This window comes from Staurois parvus, unplaced genomic scaffold, assembly GCF_062004578.1.
Source record: "Staurois parvus isolate SC_StPar_1 unplaced genomic scaffold, SC_StPar_1.0 ptg000689l, whole genome shotgun sequence".
In the NCBI taxonomy this organism is placed as follows: Eukaryota; Metazoa; Chordata; class Amphibia; order Anura; family Ranidae; genus Staurois; species Staurois parvus.
Window position 1 is genome coordinate 352,129 of NW_028318485.1, and position 23,463 is coordinate 375,591.

The 23,463-nt window shown below is 45.8% G+C and overlaps 2 protein-coding genes across 4 annotated transcripts in view; both read left to right on the forward strand.

The window, feature by feature from the left end:
* Positions 1 to 23,463, forward strand: part of LOC149446797 (uncharacterized) — a 51,235-nt gene that overhangs the window by 20,860 nt on the left and 6,912 nt on the right. The window lies entirely within an intron of this gene.
* LOC149446798 (uncharacterized) overlaps positions 1 to 23,463 on the forward strand; it is a 59,254-nt gene that overhangs the window by 6,045 nt on the left and 29,746 nt on the right. The window contains exons 1-3 of one of the 3 annotated variants that reach the window (XM_089652625.1): positions 1,251 to 1,364; positions 8,036 to 8,225; positions 13,806 to 13,935. The gene's annotated coding sequence lies outside the window, so the exon portion shown is untranslated. Of the gene's footprint in view, positions 1 to 1,250; positions 1,365 to 8,035; positions 8,226 to 13,805; positions 13,936 to 23,463 lie in introns of those variants that run through there. The other 2 variants (XM_089652623.1, XM_089652624.1) reach the window with 2 other exon arrangements.

Here is a 23,463-nt window from a genome sequence, read left to right on the forward strand (position 1 = left end):
CAGGTGTACCTCGGTTTACAAATTTAATGCGTTCTCTGGGACATTTTGTATCACAGAAAATTTGTAAACTGAAACGCAGTTTCCCATACGAATGCATTGAAAACCAATTAACCCTTTCCGGAGGTCAGAAAAAAAGTAAAAAAGAACTCGCTGTCACTATAGGTCAGTGCCGGTTTTTAAATGTAATTAACGGCTTTTTTTTTTTTTTCTTCACTATAGCTCAGAGAATCAGCTGCCCCTTCCCCCCCCCCCCAAGCTAAAAAAAACCATGTTTCCTTTTAGTTTGTTTCCCGAGATAAAAGAAACAATGTTTCCTTTTAGTTTGTTTCTTTTATCTCAGCAAACAAACTAAAAGGAAACATTGTTTCTTTTATCTCGGGAAACAATGTTTCCTTTTAGTTTGTTTCCCGAGATAAAAGAAACAATGTTTCCTTTTAGTTTGTTCCCGAGATAAAAGAAACAATGTTTCCTTTTAGTTTGTTTCCCGAGATAAAAGAAACAATGTTTCCTTTTAGTTTGTTCCCGAGATAAAAGAAACAATGTTTCCTTTTAGTTTGTTTCCCGAGATAAAAGAAACAATGTTTCCTTGTAGTTTGTTTCCCGAGATAAAAGAAACAAAGTATCCTTTTTAGCTGGGGGGGAAAGTGACAGCTAATTCTGTGAGCTATAGTGAATAAAAAAAAAAAGCTAGCAATTGCATTTAAAAATCGGCACCGACAAACAGTTTGTATTGCGAAAAATAATTTGTAAAGTGAGGCATTATTTTCAATGGATTTTCATTCGTAAACTGAAAATTCCATTAACCGAGGTGTTCATAAACCGAGGTACATCTGTATAAGACTAATTGTTATATACATGTGTGAGTGTGTGTGTGTGTGTGTGTGTATATATATATATACACACACACACTTTTTTTTTTTTTACTATTTTGTGCCAGATTTCCTTTCATAATAAAACAAAAAAAGAGATATATTAATATTTACCACCAAGTGAAAACCCAATCTGTCCTGAAGAAAAAAAGGGAAATCCACCTGGATACATAAAGTGGTTGCGAAAATATGTATAGTTTTACTAACGCCTGTCAAAGTTGCAAAATTTGGTTTAGGTCTGTGTCAAGGTTTGATTTGACCTTTTGGTCATGAAAGGGTTAAGCACTGCAGTGTTTCAGGCAGGCATTTTTTTTTCAGCTGGAGCGCAGAGAACTGCAAATCCTCCCTCCTGTATTTTTCAGCTGGAAAGCAGAGAGCCGGAAATCCTCCCCCCTGGCTGACATGCACAGCTCCCATCCTTGTGTTACATAACCATTTGCTGCACGCCTACTGACAGTCTGAACTGAGGGGGATTTGCAGTTCTGCTGCTTAGAGGTAACAGGATCTTTTCTCCTTTTTTTTTTTTTTTTTTTTGTTTCCCTTTGGCCAATCTTCTCATCCCAGCGTTGATTCTTGGTGAGACTCTATATGTGTTCATTGCAATTATCATGTCCCCAAGCGTATGACTTCTGATGACCATCATTGCTAGCACTATAGCTTCCTCTGAAATTATTAACATATCAATTGCTTATAGTTTAAAGTTTATTTTGTAAGTAGTGACAATGATCGTGCTCACTGTATGTACCGTGTGATGAGAAGATTATCGGCTAGCTTTCCTCTTTGGTAATTACTTCCAATATTCTAGTCCCACTATTTCATGTCATGTCTCTACCAATCAGTACAGTTTAGGATTTGCCTATGGCTTTCTATGTCATTGGGTAATATAGGTTGGATTACTAAAACGGTTGCTCACTTTGCAAGGAGCATGAATCTTCCTCAGAACTTATTATTATTATTATTATACAGGATTTATTATTATTATACAGGATTTTTTATTATTATTATTATTATTATTATTATACAGGATTTATATATTATTATTATTATTATTATTATACAGGATTTATATATTATTATTATACAGGATTTATATATTATTATTATTATTATTATACAGGATTTATATATTATTATTATTATACAGGATTTATATATTATTATTATTATACAGGATTTATATATTATTATTATTATACAGGATTTATTATTATTATTATTATTATTATTATTATACAGGATTTATATAGCGCCAACAGTTTGTTCAGCACTTTACAACATAAAGGGAGACCATAGGGCAGCACAGCGGCTAAATGGTCAGCACTTCCGCCTGGCAGTACTCGGGTCCTTGGTTTAAATCCCAACCATGGCACCACCTGCCTGGAGTTTGCATGTTTTCCCTGTCCCTGCGTGGGTTTACTCCGTGTATTCTGGTTTCCTCCCACACTCCAAAGACACACTGGTAGGTGAATTGGCTCCTGTCTAAATTGTCCCTAGTATGTGTATGTATGAATGTGAGTTAGGGACCTTAGATTGTACGCCCCTTGAGGGTTAGGGACTGATGTGAATGTACAATATATATGTAAAGCGCTGCATACATTGACAGCACTATAGAAGTACCTATAATAAATAAATACAATACAGTTCAATACAAGAGGGTTAGGAGGGCCCTGCTCCTTGGAGCTTACAATCTAAGAACTTAGTGAAGTTTTACTTTGCAAAGAATACCCAATCACATGCAAGGAGAATAAAAATGAAAACAGCATTTTTTTTTTCTTGCACATGATTGGATGATGGAAGTCAGCAAAGCTTCACCTCCTTCCGTAAACTCCGAGTATAAGTCCCTTGCAAAGTGAGCAATCTATTTGCCTTCGGTAAACCCCCAATGTGTTTTGATAAAATGCATGAAGATGCTGGGCAGCAGCATTATTACACAAAAGCCTTGGGATTCATAAAGTCCCTGGAGCAGGGGCGAACTGACAACTCATGGGGCCCCCGGGCAATAGGGGATCATGGGGCCCCTGTGTCCTTGCCCAAACTCAAAAAAGCCTATGAAAAAGATACCAGGGGCATCTCATGGGGCCCCCTACTGACCCCGGGCCCTCAGGCAGTGCCCGAGTTTCCAAATGGTCAGTCCGCCTCTGCCCTGGAGTATATTAGTAATTCCTTCACCCCCGGTTCACATCTATGCTGGTGGTGCCGCTGTGCAGCCGCACCACCCACACAGAGAATTGCGGACCCGCGGGCGGGTGCCATTTGTTCTAAAGGCACGCCGCCCACACTGGGAAACGCAACCGTAATGGGAACCGAGGTTCCCGTGCGGGCTGCGTTTTCCAAAGACGTGCAGGGACTTCTTTCCCTGCGTGGCATGGGAGTCCATTCAAATGAATGGGCTCTCATGCCCTCGCAAGTTGCGGCCCGCACAGCCGCATGGGTTAGAGTTTCTGTAGAGTTTGCATCATAATTGTCCTTGCTTGTGTAGACCAGAGCTGGACATGTTTTACTTTAGAATGGATTTAGTTTGTCATATCTATCATTAAATTGTATTATTGGTATAATGAACCCCCCCCACAAAGGGGAGCACACAGAACTTTAATCCCATAGACTGCTGCCAAATGTCCGGGATGATGGGAGATGTAGTCTCAGATACCAGCCATGTCATGCAATGACAACTATTCTGAACTACAAGTTCCTATGGACTATGCAGCAGGAGGAGCCAGGGGAGGCCGATAACATCTCTATACAGGAAAAGACCATACACTTGGTGCCAAGAAAGCTAAGCAGTGCACACTTGTTGAAGTGTGCTGTCCTGAGTAGAGGCTGGAGTTGCCGAGACCCGAAGTGTATCAGAGTGATCCATCGACTGGTGCTGTCAGCGGGAGGTCGCTATAGTCATCTTTTAATATTTTAAACATAAATCACCAGCGCCAAAACTCGTACAAATACTGAATATACAAATAAATGCTGCTGCTGCTCATCAGTGCAAACCCACACCAGAAAATGTAATATAAAACATTAAAACAGCGCAAAAAGAGTTTTAAATAAACACCACTGCAGAAAAAAAAAATATATATATATATATATATAATTTTAAGTCCCGCTCCAAATTGGTGAAAAAATTCTTATATAATAAAATAAAAAAAGATATAAATATTCTTGAAAGTCCTCTTCCCAAAGAAGTAAATCCTGCTTCCACCAAAAATAGTGCTCAAAAAATTTTTTTTCCCGCACTCACCAGATATTGGTGAAAAAAAAATGCCGTTTAGGGTTTTTTTGGGATGTTAGACCCAGTTAGTATTCCTCCCAGATATTCCTGGATTTTCCCCACTCCAAACCAGAATATAGCCAACCTCCAGGATCACCAGACACCACTCTCCAAGAAAAAACTCAGAATAATGTAGGGAAAAAACCCAAATACGTAGCGTAATACTGCAACACCTGGTTATATTCAATATTCAAGTACCAAGCCACTCACATTCTTAATGATCAAAATCAGCATTTTATTGCATTTAAATGAATCCAAAACGCCACATCACCAGGGTAATTTCGTGAGATCCCACGGTCAGCAACAGATGACAGCACAGAGAATCTCCCATACACAAGATGGCCCCCGGGAACGCCGCACGCCGGCGTGTGTTCCACTCACCGGAAGTGACGTATTACATATGGCGGCGGAACCGGAAATGTCAATGCATTTCACCCCTCCTCCAGGGCGTTTTCACTATATACCCTATAGTCATCTTGCCTATCGTTTCCATTTACAATCTGCAAGTCTGCTATTCTCCAGATCAACTGAACAGCACAACACACCGCCCTGCTGTGCGCATTGTTGTGGAAACTGCCTGCATAGGGAGGACCCCCCCAATCATCATTTATATTTCATCATTCTAGAGGGGTTGCTGAGCTGACAGTCGACCCATCTACTTCTAGCACCAGATGCACCACTGAAGGCAGAATGTCAGTTGACTTCCTCCTGTATAACCAGTTCTTTGTCATTGTGGCCTTTACTTTCTTTGGCCTCATTAGACATTCACATACACATTACCACCCTCTGGCTGCATCCTAGTTGCTGTTCACGAAGTACCCTCATTAGTGGGTTGTTTGTATCACTTAGTCAGTGGCGTCCCTAGGCAGATGCGGGGAGTGCGTGCCACACCGGGTGACACCTACCGCACAGGGTGACAGCGGACCCGCTCCATGAAAAGGTAAGTTGTAAAGCATGCCGACGATCTCCGAAGGATGGATCGGATCTGCAGATTGGGGAGCATAATGGATTGGACTCCGTACCATCCTGCGGGGATCATCGGCATGCAACCTATATGGGGTGCCACCGGACCCGCTCCACAAAAAAGTAAGTTGTAAAGAAAGCCGACGATCCCCGCAGGATGGATCGGATCTGCAGATTGGGGCGCATAATGGATTGGACTCCGAACCATCCTGTGGGGATCATCGGCATGCAACCTATACGGGGTGCCTCCGGACCCGCTTCACAAAAAAAGTAAGTTGTAAAGAAAGCCGGCGATCCCCGCAGGATGGTTCGGAGCTGCGGATTGAGCATAATGGATCGGACTCTGATCCATTATGCTCAATCCGCAGATCCCATCCATTCTGCGGGGATCATCGGAGGGGGTGTCACCAAGTGTTATCGCACCGGGTGACACCAACCCTAGGGATGACCCTACACTTAGTCAAGGTGCATGGCTTGGTTCTCCTTCCGTTGTCTGCAGGATTTCACCACCATCCATAGTTCATCAACAGGGCCCCAATGTGAGCCAGAGAAGATTCACCTTAGAGATTGCCTCTTCCATCCAACCCAGGTTCCCACCCCCCCCTTTTTCTTTATTATCAACCGTTCATTCTGGTTGTGCTTTCAAGACCTTCTAACCAGTCTAGGCGCAACAGAGACACCATTATATCACACAGGAACTTTTGTCTGGTCTTCTTGATACTTCAATCCTTGTTTTGCCTGCTGGGTACTCAGGCTGGGATTGCTACTGCTTATGCTCATCTTGGCTAGCCACCTCCATTAAAGTGGTCTATGTTCCACGGTTACTGTGACGATCTTATTCATCCAGGGTGCTGATTTTATTATTGATAACTGATTTGAATCTACTCTGCTCTTAATCTTACCTACTGAAAAAATCAGCTTTGTCAGTAGGGTAGAGGTCTACCTCATGAGTGGCGAAGAAGACAAAACCAGTTTCACCAGCAGCTCCTTGAGGGGTAGCCCTACATTTGCAACAGATTTATGTATCTGTCAGAAACTGGTGCATTAGTCTGTTGTATGGAGGCCGGAACTGAGGTTGGGTTGTCCATACTGAACACTTTTGCCTTGGTGCATCTCAGTAATGCTGAACTCCCTGCCCAGCCACTGTGCCGCACATGAGAACTGGTGCATGGCTGGGGAATTTTCTTGTAGGGTGGGTGGAACCTGATAGGGAACTCTGATAAAAAAAAGGAAACTGCACTTGAAGTCTAGAATACCAGAAAACAGAAAAATTAGCTCACACATACACTATATATTGCAAAAAGTATTGGGCCAGCCCTCCAAATCGTAGGATTGAGATGTTCCAATCCCCTCCATGGCCACAGGTGGAAAAAATTATCACCTAGGCATGCAGACGGCTTCTACAAACAATTGTGAAAGAATGGGTCGCTCTCAGGAGCTCAGTGACTCCAAGCGTGGTACCGTGATAGGTTGCCATCTGTGCAATAAAAGTGGAAGCAACTGGGAATAACAGCAACTCAGCCACCAAGTGGTAGGACACGTAAAATGACAGAGCTGGGTCAGTGCATGCTGAAGCGCACAGTGCCCAGAAGTCACCAACTGTCTGCAAAGCCAATAGCTAAAGACCTCCAAACTTCATGTGACCTTCAGATTAGCACAACAACAGTGCGTAGAGAGCTTCATGGAATTCCATGGCCGAGCAGCTGCATCCAACCCTTACATCACCAAGCTCAATGCAAAGCATTGGATGCAGTGGTGTAAAGCATGTCGCCACTGGACTTTAGAGTAGTGGAGATGTGTTCTCTGGAGTGACAAATCACTCTTCTCTGTCTGCACAATCCAATGGACATGTCTGGGTTTGGCATTTGCCAGGAGAACGTTACTTGCCTGACTGCCTTGTGCCAAGTGTTAAGTATGGTGGAGGGGGGATTATGGTGTGGGGTTGTTTTTCAGGGGTTGGGCTTGGCCCCCTAGTTCCAGTGAAGGGAACTCTTAAGGCATCAGCATTCCAAGACATTTTGGATAATTTCATGCTCCCAACTTTATGGGAAGAGTTTGGGGATGGCCCCTTCCTGCTCCAACATGACTGCGCACCATTGCAAAAAACAAGGTCCATAAAAACATGGATGAACGAGTTTGGGGTGGAGAAACGTGACTGAGCTTACTTCAACCTGATAGAACACCTTTGGGATGAATTAGAGCGGAGACTGCGAGCCAGGCCTCCTCCCCCGACATCAGTGCCTGACCTCACAAATGTGCTTCTGGAAGAATGGTCCAACCTTCCCATAGACACCCTCCTAAACCTTGTGGACGGCCTTCCCAGAAGAGTGGAAGCTGTTATAGCTGCAAAGGGCGGGGCCAACTCAATATTGAACCCTACGAACTAAGACTGGGAGGCCATTAAAGTTCATGTGTGTGGAAAGGCCGGCCGACCAATACTTTTGACAATCTAGTGCATATAGGATATACTGGGCAGCACAGTGGCTAGTGGTTAGCACTTCCACCTGTCAGCACTAGAGTCATTGGTTCAAATCGCCACCATGATACTGCATGCCTGCAGTTTGTATGTTCTCCCTGTGCCTGCGTGGGTTTCCTCCGGATACTCCAGTTTCCTCCCGCTCTCCAAAGACATGCTGGTAGGTTAATTGGCTCCTGTATAAATTGGCCCTAGTATGTGTATGAATGTGAGTTAGGGATCTGAGATTGTAAGCTCCATGAAGGCAGGGGCTTAATGTACTACCCAATCTGTATGTGTAAGGTGCTGTGTAAATTGACGGAGTTATAGAAGTACCTGTAATAAATCAAACAGAAGTAGAAACGAAAAGTGCTGCACTAATTTTGGGTGATCGAATCACCAAAATGTGTGATCCTCAGACTGTGACCACAAGTGATTCAAAAACGAATCTTCCTGTGTACTCCACCATGTCTCCCTCCACCTTAGTAAACATAAAGGATTACCAAAAATTGTGTGACCCTCAATATATGAGACGTCAAACTGCACTGGATGTGAACACTACAAAGCGGTTACTATGGACAAGGGATTCCACCTATTTTCCAAAGACAACTCCTCTGAGCAGATCATAGACCTGAAAGAAAAGAAAGTCCAAACTCCAATAGTGTAAAATCAGCAGGTAAGCGTTTTATTGAATCAGTTAAAAGCACTCACATGCAGGGGCGGACTGACAACTCATGGGGCCCCCGGGCAATAGGGGATCATGGGGCCCCTGTGTCCTTACCCACACCCAAAAAAGCCTATAAAAAGGTACCAGGGGCATTTCATGGGGCCCCCTACTGACCCTGGGCTCTCGGGCGGTGCCCGAGTGCTCGAATGGTCAGTCCGCCCCTGCTCGCATGTAAAAGAAGTAATCAGCACCAAACAAACTACCGTATTTTCCGGCGTATAAGACGACCCCCTACTTTTCCTGTTAAAATATAGGGTTTGAGCTATACTCGACGTATAAGACTACCCCTCTTCCAACGCTCACCAAATAAAAATGAAAAAACATCAGATTTGATTTCAATATGGTATGCTATTTCAGTATGGTATTCCAATGATGGGGTGCTATTCCTCCCACTGATACCAATGATGAGGCACTACTCCTCCCACTGACACCAATGATGGTGCCCCATCATTAGTGTCAGTGTGTGAGGAATAGTGTCCCATCATTAGTCAGTGGGAGGAATAGTGCCCCATCATTGGTGTCAGTGGGAAGAATCGTGCCCCATCATTAATCAGTGGGAGGAATCGTGCCCCATCATTGGTATCAGCGGGAGGAATAGTGCCCCATCATTTGTATCAGTGGGAGGAATAGTGTCCCATCATTAGTGTTAGTGGGAGGAATAGTGCTCCATCATTGGTGTCAGTGGGAGGAATAGCACCCCATCATTGGTGTCAGTGGGAGGAATAGCGCCCCATCATTGGTATCAGTGGCAGGAATTGCGCCCCATCATTGGTGTCAGTGGGAGGAAGAGCGCCCCATCATTGGTGTCAGTGGGAGGAATAGTGCCCCATCGTTGGTGTCAGTGGGGGAGGAACAGTGCCTCATCGTTGGTGTCAGTGTGGCGGAGGAATAGTGCCCCATCGTTAGTGTCAGTGGGGGAGAGGAGCGGCTGCTCCTTCTTTCAGTTCGGCCACTCAATTTTCGCGGGGCCGCTCGGCTCTGCCTCCTCGCCGGTGATTGGTTGCCTGTGTGCCTTTCCAGAGCTGGCGCCCAATCACCGGTGAGGAGGCGGAGCCGAGCGGCCGCGCGACCATCGAGCGGCCGAACTGAAAGAAGGAGCAGCCGCGCTTCCTGGACCGGATCGTCGTGGGACCGGGACCGGAGCCAGGTAAGGTACAGCAGCCCCTCTGCCCACCCCTGTCCCTCGAAAAAGTGCCGCCCTGACACCGGCTCGCCGTATACCGGGGGAATAAGACGACCCCCGACTTTTCAGAAGATTTTCAGGGGTTGAAAAGTCATCTTATACGCCGGAAAATACGGTACATATCCCAGAACACCATTAACAATCGTGCATATGCGTGGTGACGTCTGTGAGAGACTAGTACCGCATCAGGTCTGCCTTGCTTGTGAGTGACAGCAAAGGTGGGAGGCTTCTATAGCCTCTATGCAGACCAATAGCGGCTGTAACATCCATCCACTGCCTGTCAATCACATGGGAAGCAGACTTGATGGGGAACTTGTCTATACTAGTTACTGAAGATATCAATCTATATAGTAAATAAATTAAATCCTAAACCGTACACTGTGTTGATTTGCTGAGACATGGCTTAATCGTAGCACCTTCCTAGTCAGGTACTAGGGACTAGTACTGAGGAGTGGGATTGTCTGCTTTGGCTTTTAAATCCACAGGCTGTAGGATTTATTGCTTCCTCCTAGTTTCTGATGAGGAAATTCCAGAGCTTGGGGCAGGAAGATTCCAATCTTCAGCCTGAATATTTTACTACCCTCCTTGACCATTCCCTGGAGAGGTGTGCCCAGTAGGTAGACAGAGAAGGGGGTGTAAGTAGGCTGGACCTGGGGTAGGCAAGATAGTTGGTGTCTGGACATCCTACCTTCCTGGTAGGACTGTTGAGGCTTCAAGGGGCTGCTTGCCCTTGGAGCCCTCCAGGACTGGCTGCTGGATTTCTTGGTGCTATGGACGGAACCCACAGACTTGATTCTCTTCTTCTCCCAGCAGGGGCGGACTGACCATTTGGGAACTCGGGCACTGCCCGGGGTCAGTAGGGGGCCCCATGAGATGCCCCTGGTACCGTTTTCATAGGCTTTTTTGAGTTTGGACAAGGACACAGGGGCCCCATGATCCCCTATTGCCCGGGGGCCCCATGAGTTGTCAGTCCACCCCTGTCTCCCAGGTCTATCAGTAGAGCATAATTGCTGAGCTGCAGTCTCCATGATCCCCAAAAATCAAGGACATCAAGCTCCCACTTTCCCTATGCGTAAACAAAGTACCATGTGCTAGCTTATGACCCTACGGGCCCCAAATAAATGTTAGCACTTTAACCACTTGCCTACCAGGCACTTTTACCCCCTTCCTTCCCAGGCCAATTTTCAGCTTTCAGCACTGTCGCACTTTGACAATTGCGCAGTCATGCAGCACTGTACCCAAACAAAATGTTTATCTTTTTTTTTAGACATATAGAGCTTTCTTTTGGTGGTATTTAATCACCTCTGGGTTTCTGTTATAAAATGTTGTAAATACCGTATTTTTCGCTCCATAAGACGCACTTTTTTCCCCCAAAAAAGGGGGGAAAATGTCAGTGCGTCTTATGGAGCGGCAGGTCCGGTATTTCCACCGCCGCCGTGTCAGAATACCGGGCCAGCCGCTCAGCTCTGCAGCGGGACCTTATAGAGATGACTGCTGACCTTTGGGGAGCGGGTACCTGAATTTGACAGGTACCCGCTCTTACTTCCGCGAAGTTGTTCTTTGATCTTACCTGTTCCTCTATCCAGCGGCGCGCTGTCTACCCGGCTTCTGTAGTGTCGGCCCTCGGCGGACAGCTGGGTGCCAAGTGAGCAAGAAGCGGTGCTTTTTGTGAATGGTAAGGCAGTACCTAGGACACATGACAGATCCCAGAAGCCGCCGGACCAATCACAAAGCGCAACGCTTCTCGCTCATGCGCACTGGGCATCTGGCTGTCCGCCGAGCGCCGACACTACAGAAGCCGGGAAGACAGCGCGCCGCTGGATAGAGGAACAGGTAAGATCAAAGAACAACTCCGCGGAAGTAAGAGCGGGTACCTGTCAAATTCAGGTACCCGCTCCCCCTCCCTCCCCAAAGGTCAGCAGTCATCTCCTGTACTGCCTGCAGTCTCTTGGTCATCTCCTCTACTGTGTCCGCTGTCTCTGGTCATCCCTGTGCTGTCCGCAGTCTCTGGTCATCCCCTGTACTATGTCCGCAGTCTCTGGTCATCCCCTGTACTATGTCCGCAGTCTCTGGTCATCCCCTGTACTGTGTCCGCAGTCTCTGGTCATCCCCTGTACTGTGTCCGCAGTCTCTGGTCATCCCCTGTACTGTGTCCGCAGTCTCTGGTCATCCCCTGTACTGTGTCCGCAGTCTCTGGTCATCCCCTGTACTGTGTCCGCAGTCTCTGGTCATCCCCTGTACTGTGTCCGCAGTCTCTGGTCATCCCCTGTACTGTGTCCGCAGTCTCTGGTCATCCCCTGTACTGTGTCCGCAGTCTCTGGTCATCCCCTGTACTGTGTCCGCAGTCTCTGGTCATCCCCTGTACTGTGTCCGCAGTCTCTGGTCATCCCCTGTACTGTGTCCGCAGTCTCTGGTCATCTCCTGTACTGTGTCCGCAGTCTCTGGTCATCCCCTGTACGGTGTCCGCAGTCTCTGGTCATCCCCTGTACGGTGTCCGCAGTCTCTGGTCATCTCCTGTACGGTGTCCGCAGTCTCTGGTCATCCCCTGTACGGTGTCCGCAGTCTCTGGTCATCTCCTGTACGGTGTCCGCAGTCTCTGGTCATCTCCTGTACGGTGTCCGCAGTCTCTGGTCATCTCCTGTACGGTGTCCGCAGTCTCTGGTCATCCCCTGTACCGTGTCCGCAGTCTCTGGTCATCCCCTGTACCGTGTCCGCAGTCTCTGGTCATCCCCTGTACCGTGTCCGCAGTCTCTGGTCATCCCCTGTACCGTGTCCGCAGTCTCTGGTCATCCCCTGTACCGTGTCCGCAGTCTCTGGTCATCCCCTGTACCGTGTCCGCAGTCTCTGGTCATCCCCTGTACCGTGTCCGCAGTCTCTGGTCATCCCCTGTACCGTGTCCGCAGTCTCTGGTCATCCCCTGTACCGTGTCCGCAGTCTCTGGTCATCCCCTGTACCGTGTCCGCAGTCTCTGGTCATCCCCTGTACCGTGTCCGCAGTCTCTGGTCATCCCCTGTCCCGTGTCCGCAGTCTCTGGTCATCCCCTGTCCCGTGTCCGCAGTCTCTGGTCATCCCCTGTCCCGTGTCCGCAGTCTCTGGTCATCCCCTGTCCCGTGTCCGCAGTCTCTGGTCATCCCCTGTCCCGTGTCCGCAGTCTCTGGTCATCCCCTGTCCCGTGTCCGCAGTCTCTGGTCATCCCCTGTACCGTGTCCGCAGTCTCTGGTCATCCCCTGTACCGTGTCCGCAGTCCATTAGTTCAGAATTTTTTTTTCCTGTTTTCTGCCTCTAAAACCTAGGTGCGTCTTATGAAGCGAAAAATACAGTAAGTAATTTTTCTCCTTCACTGATGTGCGCTAATGAGGCTGCAGTGATGGGCATTGACAGGCATTGCTGGTGGGCACTGAAAGGCAGCTCTGATGGGCACTGATACATGGCATTGATGGACACTGGTGTGTGGCACTGTTGGGCACTGACAGGTGGCACTGATGGGGCTACACTGATCATCCGTGCCCTAATGATCAGTGGCAGGGGCGCACTGACAACTCATGGGGCCCCCGGGCAATAGGGGATCATAGGGCCCCTGTGTGCTTGCCCAAACTCAAAAAAGCCTATGAAAAAGGTACCAGGGGCATCTCATGGGGCCCCCTACTGACCCCGGGCCCTCAGGCAGTGCCCGAGTTTCCAAATGGTCAGTCCGCCCCTGATCAGTGGAGATATCCTCTCTGAGGAGTGCCACTTTCCGGCTCTCCTCTCACGCGCTGCCAGCATGAGGAGATGAATGCTGATAACTGGCATTTCCTGATACATGATATCAGCTGTGATTGGACTGTGTCATCGGCTCTTTACTGTGATCGGTGATCCGCTGTGTCCCAGGGACACAGTACACCACCGATCGGCGTGCAGTTAGGGTAGGAGGATGTCATATGACGTCCTCCCAGCATGAGAGCCACTGCCCGCCTGTCATTTCCATACATGGCGGGCAGGAGGTGTTTAAAATAAAAGTGTAGAAAATCTGACTTGCAGAGGGGCACCGGCAGCAAGCAACAGAAATATAGAAGTTGGGGCAACAAGGTCATTTTAACAGCTAAAATCTTCTTTTTATTGTCCATGAACATTTGGGGTATTCTTTGCAAAGTGAAATTTCACCACATTCACTAAGCTCTGGGGAAAAAAATCCCTTGCAAAGTGGACAGCCTATATTTGTCTTTAGTAAATCAACATAATTGCTTTATGTATCAGACGTGTTTTTTTTATGCGTTTGTTTTTTGTTTGTTTTTTTTAAAGACTTGAGATTAAAAAAAACCTTTCCTACACTATACCTATTAAAAAATATATATTTATTTTTTCAGAGTTTCATACACCTTCCTGAAGATGTCTCCATCCTGACATCGTGAAATGTGTTGTTGTCGAATGCGTAACCCTTGATCGATAAACATCCACTTTATGAAGATAGTCTCCAAGCACATCTTTTGCCAACAGGTACCTCTGCTAACCTCTGCTCATTTTGAGGGTATAAGATATTTCCTTTTGTTTTCTTAAAGCTTCTTCTTTGATCTGCACACCACTTTGATATTCACACCACTCTTCCTTCACTGTATGTTGGAGACGGACTGTATTTTAAAATCTAATTACTGGCAACAAAGTATAATTGCAGCTTGCAGTTGACTGCTTTCAAGTGACACAGAAGTGTTAGAACTAACTATTTATAAGGGTTTATTCACACTTGTGAATGCATCTGTAGTTTGGGTTAGATGCAAGAACCCCAGAGGGGTTTAGCTGCAAAGGCAGCGCCATTGAGACCAATAGGAGGCTGCCAGCTCCCGCAGCTAATCGTGCCTTCTCTAATGTAACCTCCCATGCAGCGATCACATGAGTCACCCTGGGCCAATCACTCACATGTTCATGCAAGTGGGCATGACTAGCCGTTGTAGCTGTCAGCCTCCCGTTGCTTTCAATGGGGCTGCCTCTTGCAGTTAATCATGGGGAACTCCTGCTGGGGAACTCTCGCTAACCAATAAATAGACACGTTCTGCACAGTTGACAAATTTTGTATCAAATATACAGTAAATGCAGCATGTGAACTTTTATATAATGCTAATCAACACCACTTATTGGTTACAACAAACCATAAATAACACGTCGCACTCCACTAAAAAAGAGCTGGTTTCACAGGCCGTCTTCTCTCCCCAGCGCCGGCATCTTCAGTGTGAGCGCCCGGCTGTCACAGCTTGCGGCTTCACAGCCAGGTGCCCACTGCACATGTGCGAGAAGCGCTGCACTTTGTGAATGGCCCCGTAGTCTTCTGGGACCTGTCACGTGTCCCAGAACACTACGGGGAGGAAGGGTAGGAGGATATCTTCCGCTTCCAATCGCCTAGGCGATCGCAGTGGGAGCGGGTACCTGTCAAATTCAGGTATCCGCTCGCCAAAGGTGCCAATCCTTAATGGGGAGCAGGGGACAAAGGCTTAAAGCGAAACTTGCCCTTTTGGGTGGAACTCCACTTTAATAGAACCAAACAATAATGTAAACATAAATCAATACAAAATATGAATATAAAACCTAAAAATCAAAAGTCTCATAGTGATTTCTTCAACTTGAATGTGTTTCATATTTCATCTCTTCATGTCATTTAATCCTCCACCAAATACAAACACCAGATGTGCCCTCATCTTGAGTTTTTGACTACACATAAAGTTAGGTCAAATAAACACGTGTCCCTTGCAGTGGACATACAACAACCGATGTATCCTGGTAATGGAATCTTCCTCCATTGATAGCCACTCTCCCTAATCTCTCCTTCTCCACTCAGCATACACGGTGAAAAAATATTCAACACAATAGTGCTTTGTCCTTTTAAAAACTCTATTTTATTAAAACATATAAAGTGGCCACTCACATAATAAAGGTGCTAAATCACACCAGATATATTGCACATAAATATCCAGCATTGTTCATATACAGGCAATAAAAGATAGGTTCCACTCATCTGAAATGACACTGTGGGTAGATCGGTGTATCAAGAGCATCGTGACGTCATCAAGCCCCTCCCTTTGTAAGGTATATTAAACCTACTGGTGAACTCAAAGTCGCCGTCTGTGACCCCATGTTGGTGGGTGGTGGTGAATTGTATTGAAAGAGAAAGTAATCCCTCCTACTGTATCCTCCCACACAAGAAGGAAGCTAACTCTGCATCTATTTAGATCTACGGTTGGCATCTACCACACCAGCCATTCAAGGGCTTTAAAGACTGGTCGAGAGCTGACCTAAGCACACTGACAAGTGTGGCAGAAATCACCAGAGACATACATTGTGCATATGCTAGCCGTTTAGTTCCACTTTGAGGGGAGGCAAGACTTGGTCGTTTACAAGAATCACATGCAAGTCGGGAGAACAAGTTGCTGCTTAGACATTTCTAAACTGCAACAATCCAGGTATCTAAACTTTTATATTATACACTGGGGGGCATAGGTATAAAGCAGTGTACATTCATTAACCTTTACCCGCCCGGCCTATGGCCAGATGGCGGACGGCAAAATTCCTCAGCGTTCCTGGTGGACGCCATATGGCGTCCTCCCGGGCATGCACAGTTTGCGCGCCTGCAGAGCCACGCAGCGGCGCGATCTGTCACCAGCCGTGTACCTCGGACACGGCCGATGACAGATCAGAGTACCGGCCCCGTTGCCGGTACCATGTAACCTGCTGTGACCAATCACAGCAGGTCACATGACAGTTGTATACAATGGATGGCTTCCTTTCTTGCTTCCTTTCATACTAGTGTGTCTAGCTGTGAATGGTCACAGCGATCACATGCACAAGCTGGGCCAATCACAGCCAAGCTGTGTCATGTGATTCGCCGTGGCCAAATCACAGCTAAGCACAAAAAAAAAAGCCCTGAATGAATCGATGTCATTCAGGTAAATGCTTGCTTATAGCAAAGTGATTCTTTGCTATAAGCAAATTATGTAAAAAAAAAAAAAAGTTCACATCCCCAAAGTAGTACAATGTTACTATGGTAACATTGTACTAATTTGGTCATAGTGAAATATGGAAAAAAAATCTTAAAGTAATAAAAAATTTTAAAATTTAAATTTTTTTTTTTTTCATGCTGTCATCAGTCAGTGTCCCTGATCACCGCCATGTCAGTTATATGATGACGCTGTACTGCACTGGTGACAGTATGTTAAAAAAAAAAATAGTGAAAAAAAATTGTTTTAATTTTTTCATTTTCCGAAAAATTCTGACAAAAAAAATACAACTTCAAAAAACTCGCCATTCCTCTTATGAAGTACGTCGGACAGTCTACTCTGCAAAAAGGGGTCATTTGGGGGATATCTGTCGCGTTCTGACATTTGGGGGATATCTGTCCCGTTCTGACATTTGGGGGATATCTGTACTGTCCTGACATTTGGGGGATATCTGTACTGTTCTGACATTCTTGGACATCAAGAAATTAGATCGGCTGTCAGTACTTCAGGATTGATCAATTTTCAGATATATCCCATAGTTTGTGAACTCTATAACTTTCCTACAAACTAAAAAATACATCCTAATTTGGGTTATTTTCACCAAAGAAATGTAGCAGAATAAATCTTGGCCTAAATTTATGAAGAACAATTATTTATTTGCAAACGTTTATAACAGAAACAAAGAAAAAAGTGTTTTGTTTTCAAAATGTTTGGTCTTTTTTTAATTTAGCAAAAAATAAAAACCCCAGCGGTTATTAAATACCACCAAAAGAAAGCTCTAGTTGTGTGAAGAAAATGAGAAAATTTAATTTGGGTACAATGTTGTATGACCGCGCAATTGTCATTCAAAATGTGAGAGTGCTGAAACCTGAAAAATGGCCTGGGCAGGAAGGGGGTAAAAGTGCCCGGTATGGAAGTGGTTAAACAGCCATTCTTGGTGGATACATCACTGGCTGTGTGTGTTGTACAGGATGCCAGGTGTGTGTCTTAGACGACTTGTATATTTCCCCGCTATTTTGCTTGTGGTCCTTAAGGGGGATGGTTAAGTACTCAGACATTGAGGGGTTCTCACCCATGCAGGGTGAGGGATTCTATGTTTTGAGAGGAGAGGACTGATTGTCTGAATTGGTAAGTCCTTGTTAGGGACCTGAGTTTGGGAGGTTCAAAGAGTTTTGGAAGTGAAGAACCTCCAAACCCTGATTACAGGGACTCTGGACCTAGTTACATAGTTAGTCTGGCTGAAAAAAGACAAAAGTCCATCCAGTTCAACCGTAGAAAAAAAAAAAAAGTTATAATCCTATATCCACAGTTGATCCAGAGGAAGGCAAAAAAACCCAGCAAAGCACGATCCAATTTGCTCCTGCTGGAAAACAAATTCCTTCCTGATCCCCCGAGAGGCAATCGGATATTCCCTGGATCTACTGTACCTATAAATGTTATATCCAGTTATATTCTGTGTATCTAGGAAAGAATCCAGGACTTTTTTGAAGCAATCCACTTAGCTGGCCAGAACCAACTCTTGAGGGAGTCTATTCCACATTTTCACAGCTCTCATTGTGAAGAAACCTTTCCATGTTTGGAGATTACATTTCTTTTCCTCCAGATGTAAAGAGTGCCCCCTTGTTCTCTGTGATGACCTCAGGGTGAATAACTCTACACCGGGTTCACCTGAAGGGGCTAAGCCACGTGAAAGGGAGTCTTGAAAAGCAGCAGGTGACAGTGAGATGTGTGGAATGGCTCACAGCTGAAGAGGTATGTGGAATGGAAACCCTGAAGACTGGTTTTGCTGAACTCCAGTGACTTGCCTTGTACCTTGAAACAAGTGGGAACCCTAAACCCAAATGTGGGACCTAGAGACTGGCAGTGAGTTGTGTTGTATGATTTAATTTATACCAGGAATGTGAACTACTTACTTTACTGAAGAAAACCATTTGTGTTTCCTGTTTAGGGAGGCCAGTAAAGACCATTTACTTTTACAAGCGGCTTGCTGGTGATCTTGGGGCCTCCATATGGCTATAAAACATAAAGATTGGGTTACTTGTCTGAATGTGTTTTGTTTTTTTGTTTTGTTTTTTTTTTTTTTTCTTTCGGAAATGTATTTAGTGTGGGTGTGTTCACATTACAGTCTCTAACTTTAGTCATTTCACCTTGTAGCCCCGCATAAGCAAATGGTACTTCTGGAAGTACACCAATGAAAAGGCACAGGGATGTTTTTTAAGAACCCATTACCGAGTTGTAGTTGGGGTGAAATAATGAAAGTGCCCTTTTGAGTCCTACTGCAGAGTTCCCCTTTTAATGGTATTGGAATGAGTGATGACAGGCAGGAATGTGTCCAAGTCAGGGGCAGACTGACAACTCATGGGGCCCCCGGGCAGTAGGGGATCATGGGGCCCCTGTGTCCTTGCCCAAACTCAAAAAAGCCTATGAAAAAGGTACCAGGGGCATCTCATGGGGCCCCCTACTGACCCCAGACCCTCGGGCAGTGCCCGAGTTTCCAAATGGTCAGTCCGCCCCTGGTCCAAGTAGATGATAGCTAGCACAGACGTGCCACGTTCATGGGTTCATTTGTTTTTTCTCCCCCCTGGTGTAAGACACGGGAAGGTGTGACAGGACAGGGCCATGTTATAATGTTACAAGAAACTAGTGTCCCTGTGGGGCTACATGGTGGGGACCCCACAATTTATCTTTTTTATGGGGTTTCATTTTAAAATCCATCCAGTCTCTTTTTTTTTTTTTTTTTTTTGTGTGGGAGTCCCCCTTGACACCTATGCCAGTCTTGTGTCAAGAATATAGGCTTGGAATTTGGATTTTTTTTTTTTGTGTGGGGTCCTCCATTAACATTATACCAGACTCTCATCTGGTGAGAACAACTTTGCCACAAAGGATAATTGCGGCTTCCAATGGGTTGCTTTCAAGTGACAGAGGCAGTGGCATATCATCCTTGTGTGCAGTGTGTGCCCGGCATGTTGGCCCCAAGAGAAGGGGGCCCACTGATCCCTGTCACACACTGCACAAATCGAGGAGAGTCTCAGCTGCTGCAGCTATGACTGTCACTGCCTGGCGACTGTCACAAGAACCTGTGGGGTTCACACTTACAGATCCTCTTGCTGCTCGGGAGCTGCAGACAGCTGTCTGGGGGTGGTTTGGGTATCGATGGGGGACGGGGCAATGATGGCATCCTTACCGTCGGTAGCCCAAGAGAAAGGAAATCTTCCATGCAGCTGAGACGTGTCTGAAGTCTGAATTTAGGAAGGAGGGATAGATTGAGCACACTGTGACAGACTGACCTGGGGGGGAATGGGGTGGAATAATTGTATTGGGGGCAGAATGCTGCCCCCCCATGTAATGTGCCCTGCTGTGACCCGTCTATTGATTCCTGCTGGGTCAAATATAATGTGCTCTGCTGTGCCCCCCCCCCCATGTAATGTGCCCTGTTGTGCCCCCCCATGTAATGGGCTCTTCTTTTCGTCATATAATGTGCCCTTCATACCTCCTGTACATTGGCCTGCTGACCCCTATGCTTTGCTTACCCCCCCATATGCTCTGCCCTCCTGACTTCCTGTACCCCACCCAGGGGCGGACTGACAACTCATACTGTATATGTTATGTATAGTACATTAACGGCTTCTCACCGCCTTAGAGCAGAATTTCGCATTTCCAGGTAGGGGGCACGTGCACTGCCCTAACCGCGCCGCCATTGGTGGCTACAGCTGTCGATCACTGGGTCCCGGCCAGAGATTGCCCGCTGGCACCCGGTGATCATCAAGGAACACTGACAGAGGAGAGGTCTGTATGTAAACAATGCAGATCTCTCCCCTGTCAGTACCAGAATGCTGCTTAGTATTGCTCTGCATAGCAGAACAATAAAAGCAGGGTGGTTATATAGAAAAACACACACATAATGACACAGCATGCAGTTAAACCTTTGATCACGCCAGCAGAGGCGGACTGACAACTCATGGGGCCCCCCAGGCAATAGGGGATCATGGGGCCCCTGTGCCCTTGCCCAAACTCAAAAAAGCCTATGAAAAAGGTACCAGGAGCATCTCATGGGGCCCCCTACTGACCCCGGGCCCTCGGGCAGTGCCCGAGTTTCCAAATGGTCAGTCCGCCCCTGACCCCACCCTACTTTACACTGCTCATCTCGCGTTTGACCCAGAATTGAGCATCTGTGCAGAAAAAGCAAGTTTTACATGAAATAGGTATGTTTTAATAATTTTTAGAAATGGCGTTAACAGAATAAATGATTGTTAAATTAATAGCTTGCTGATCACACCAATGTTCAGTGAGCTGCTGTCAATGTGAACATTATTTCATGGGTTTCCTAAGATCTCAATTTTTTTGCCAAGGGCTCCTACAAGATAAATAGGCTGAGGAACCCTGCATTATATCGTACCTTATATACCTCGGATCTAACCCTAGGTTCACATCTGTACAGGTGGTGCCGCTGTGGATCTGCACGAAAATCCATGCAACCGCACAGAGGAATGCGGACCCGCGGGCGGGGTCCATTAGTTCTAATGGCACGCCGCCCGCACTGGAAAACGCAACCGTACTGGGATCCGAGGTTCCCATGCGGTCTGCGGTTTCCAAAGAAGTGCAGGGACTTCTTCCCTGTGTGTCCCGGGGCACGGGAGTCCATTCAAATGAAAGGGCTCTCATGCCTGCGCAAAACTTGGCCCGCACAGCCGCATGGGTGTGAACCGGGGGTGAGTGTTATCTTAACAGTTGCTGGTTGCTAAGCAGTCTGTGGCTATTCTAGTAAAGCTCTTCTTTAAGGTGGACTCAAAGGGGTTTATTTACTAAAGCTGGAGAGTCCAAAATCAGACTCCCTTCTGCATAGAAACCAATCAGCTTCTAACCTCAGCTTGTTCAATGAAGCTTTGGCAATGAAACCTGGAAGCTGATTGGTTTCTATGCAGAAGTGAGTCTGATTTAGCACTCTCCAGCTTTAGTAAATAAACCTCAAAGTGTTAGCCCTAAGTCTGTTTTCAGAATCATATGTATGGAAAAGTTTTAATTAAATAAAAAAAAAAAAAAAATGATTGTGCTGAGGTGTATACAGTACATGTCTGTGAGACTCTTACTTGTGGCAACCTAAGCATATTTTATGGGTACAAGAAGGCTTTTGTTTTTGTTTTGTGCTTTTCAGTACAATTTGGGCTTTCTTTTGGTGATAAATAATAAGATACTGTATCTCCTGATTTTTATTTTATTTTTATCAAAGAAAAACTGACCTAAAATAGTGGGAAAATATATTTTTAAAATAAATGTATCTGTATATTTCTTGCTATTACCATAATTTACCACCAAAGAACAACCCATATTGAATTCTCCTGCTCCTAACAATTGCAGCGATACAACATATATGTATTGTATTTTTTGTTTGTACCCATAGTAAAGCCTAGAAACAATAGTGTGCATTTTGCTTTCTTACTACTACTTACTATTTTTTTTCTACTTAAGGCTAAGTTCACACTAGCTTTGTCAGCAGGCCTTAGACAGGCGTTTGGAAAGTGTTTTTAAGGCTCCTCAAACACCTATGAAAATTCTACACATGGCAGCACACAGTGCTGTTCACACTGAAGCGTACACTTCATGTCGCAGAAAAATTGACGCCTCGGGGTTTATTTACTAAAGCTGGAGAGTCCAAAATCAGACTCCCTTCTGCATAGAAACCAATCAGCTTCTAACCTCAGCTTGTTCAATGAAGCTTTGGCAATGAAACCTGGAAGCTGATTGGTTTCTATGCAGAAGGGAGTCTGATTTTGCACTCTCCAGCTTTAGTAAATAAACCCCCTCATGTCGAGCCAGGAGGAGTTGAAGCCTCACATTCAAGTCTATGTTGACGCTCCTCAAATGTCTGGCAGGCATTTGTGGGGCGTTTGCAATGCGGTGGCAGAGCGTTAATAGCATTAAACTTCATTATAGGTGTTTGTGGTGCAGTTTTAACTCTTGTCAAGCGCCTCAAAAACACACACAGGGCGTTTGGGGAGCATTTGAGGAGCGTTAAAAACGCTTCCCAAATGCCTAATGCCTGTCAAATGCTATAGGGGCGTTTGCCAAGAGTTAGAAATTTAGTCAAGTGTGAACGAGCCCTAAAACACACTGACACTCACTGACAATAATTTAAAAAATGCTTTTTTTTAACCACTTATCGACCATTTTGCCAGCTCATGAATCCCAAGCTGCTGGTCAGCTATTAGGATTGGGGACATTGCTGCTGCTGCCACGGACGGAGGATACACTCCTAGCGGTTTTATTTTGCTGAGGCTCCCTTTCAACACATGCTTGTGAGTGATTTTTAATCTGTTTCATATAATAAAACTTTTGGATGCTGCACTTAGAGGCACTTCTCCTTTTATTATTGGTTAGAATCCCAACCACAGCTCCACCTGCCTGGAGTTTGCATGTTCTCCCTGCATCTGTATGGGTTTCCTCCGAGGACTCTGGTTTCCTCCCACATTCCAAAGACATGCTGGGAGGTTAATTGGATCCAGTATAAGTTGGCCCTAGTATGTGTACGTATGACTGTGAGTCAGGGACCTTAGATTGTAAGTTCCTTGAGGGTTAGGGACTGATGTGAATGTACAGTGTGTATGTGTGTGTAAAGTGCTGCATAAATTGACGGAGCTATATAAGTACCTGTAATCAGGGGCGGACTGACAACTCATGGGGCCCCCAAGCAATAGGGGATCATGGGGCCCCTGTGTCCTCGCCCACACTCCAACCACACCTAAAAAAGCCTATGAAAGGTACCAGGGGCATCTCATGGGGCCCCCTACTGCCCCGGGCCCTCAGGTAGTGCCCGAGCGGCTAAATGGTCAGTCTGCCCCTGCCTGTAATAAATAAATATTATATTGAGTCACCAAAAGTTGCAATGTATAATATACATTTCCACAAATGCATGTGTTCATAACAAGATACCCTGAATAACTTCATAACACTAAAGATATATTTCTTTAATGTAATCAAGACATAATAACACCGTGTCCAGGATCCAAAGGTGTCTTCAAGAACATCAATGAGAAACTGACGGATG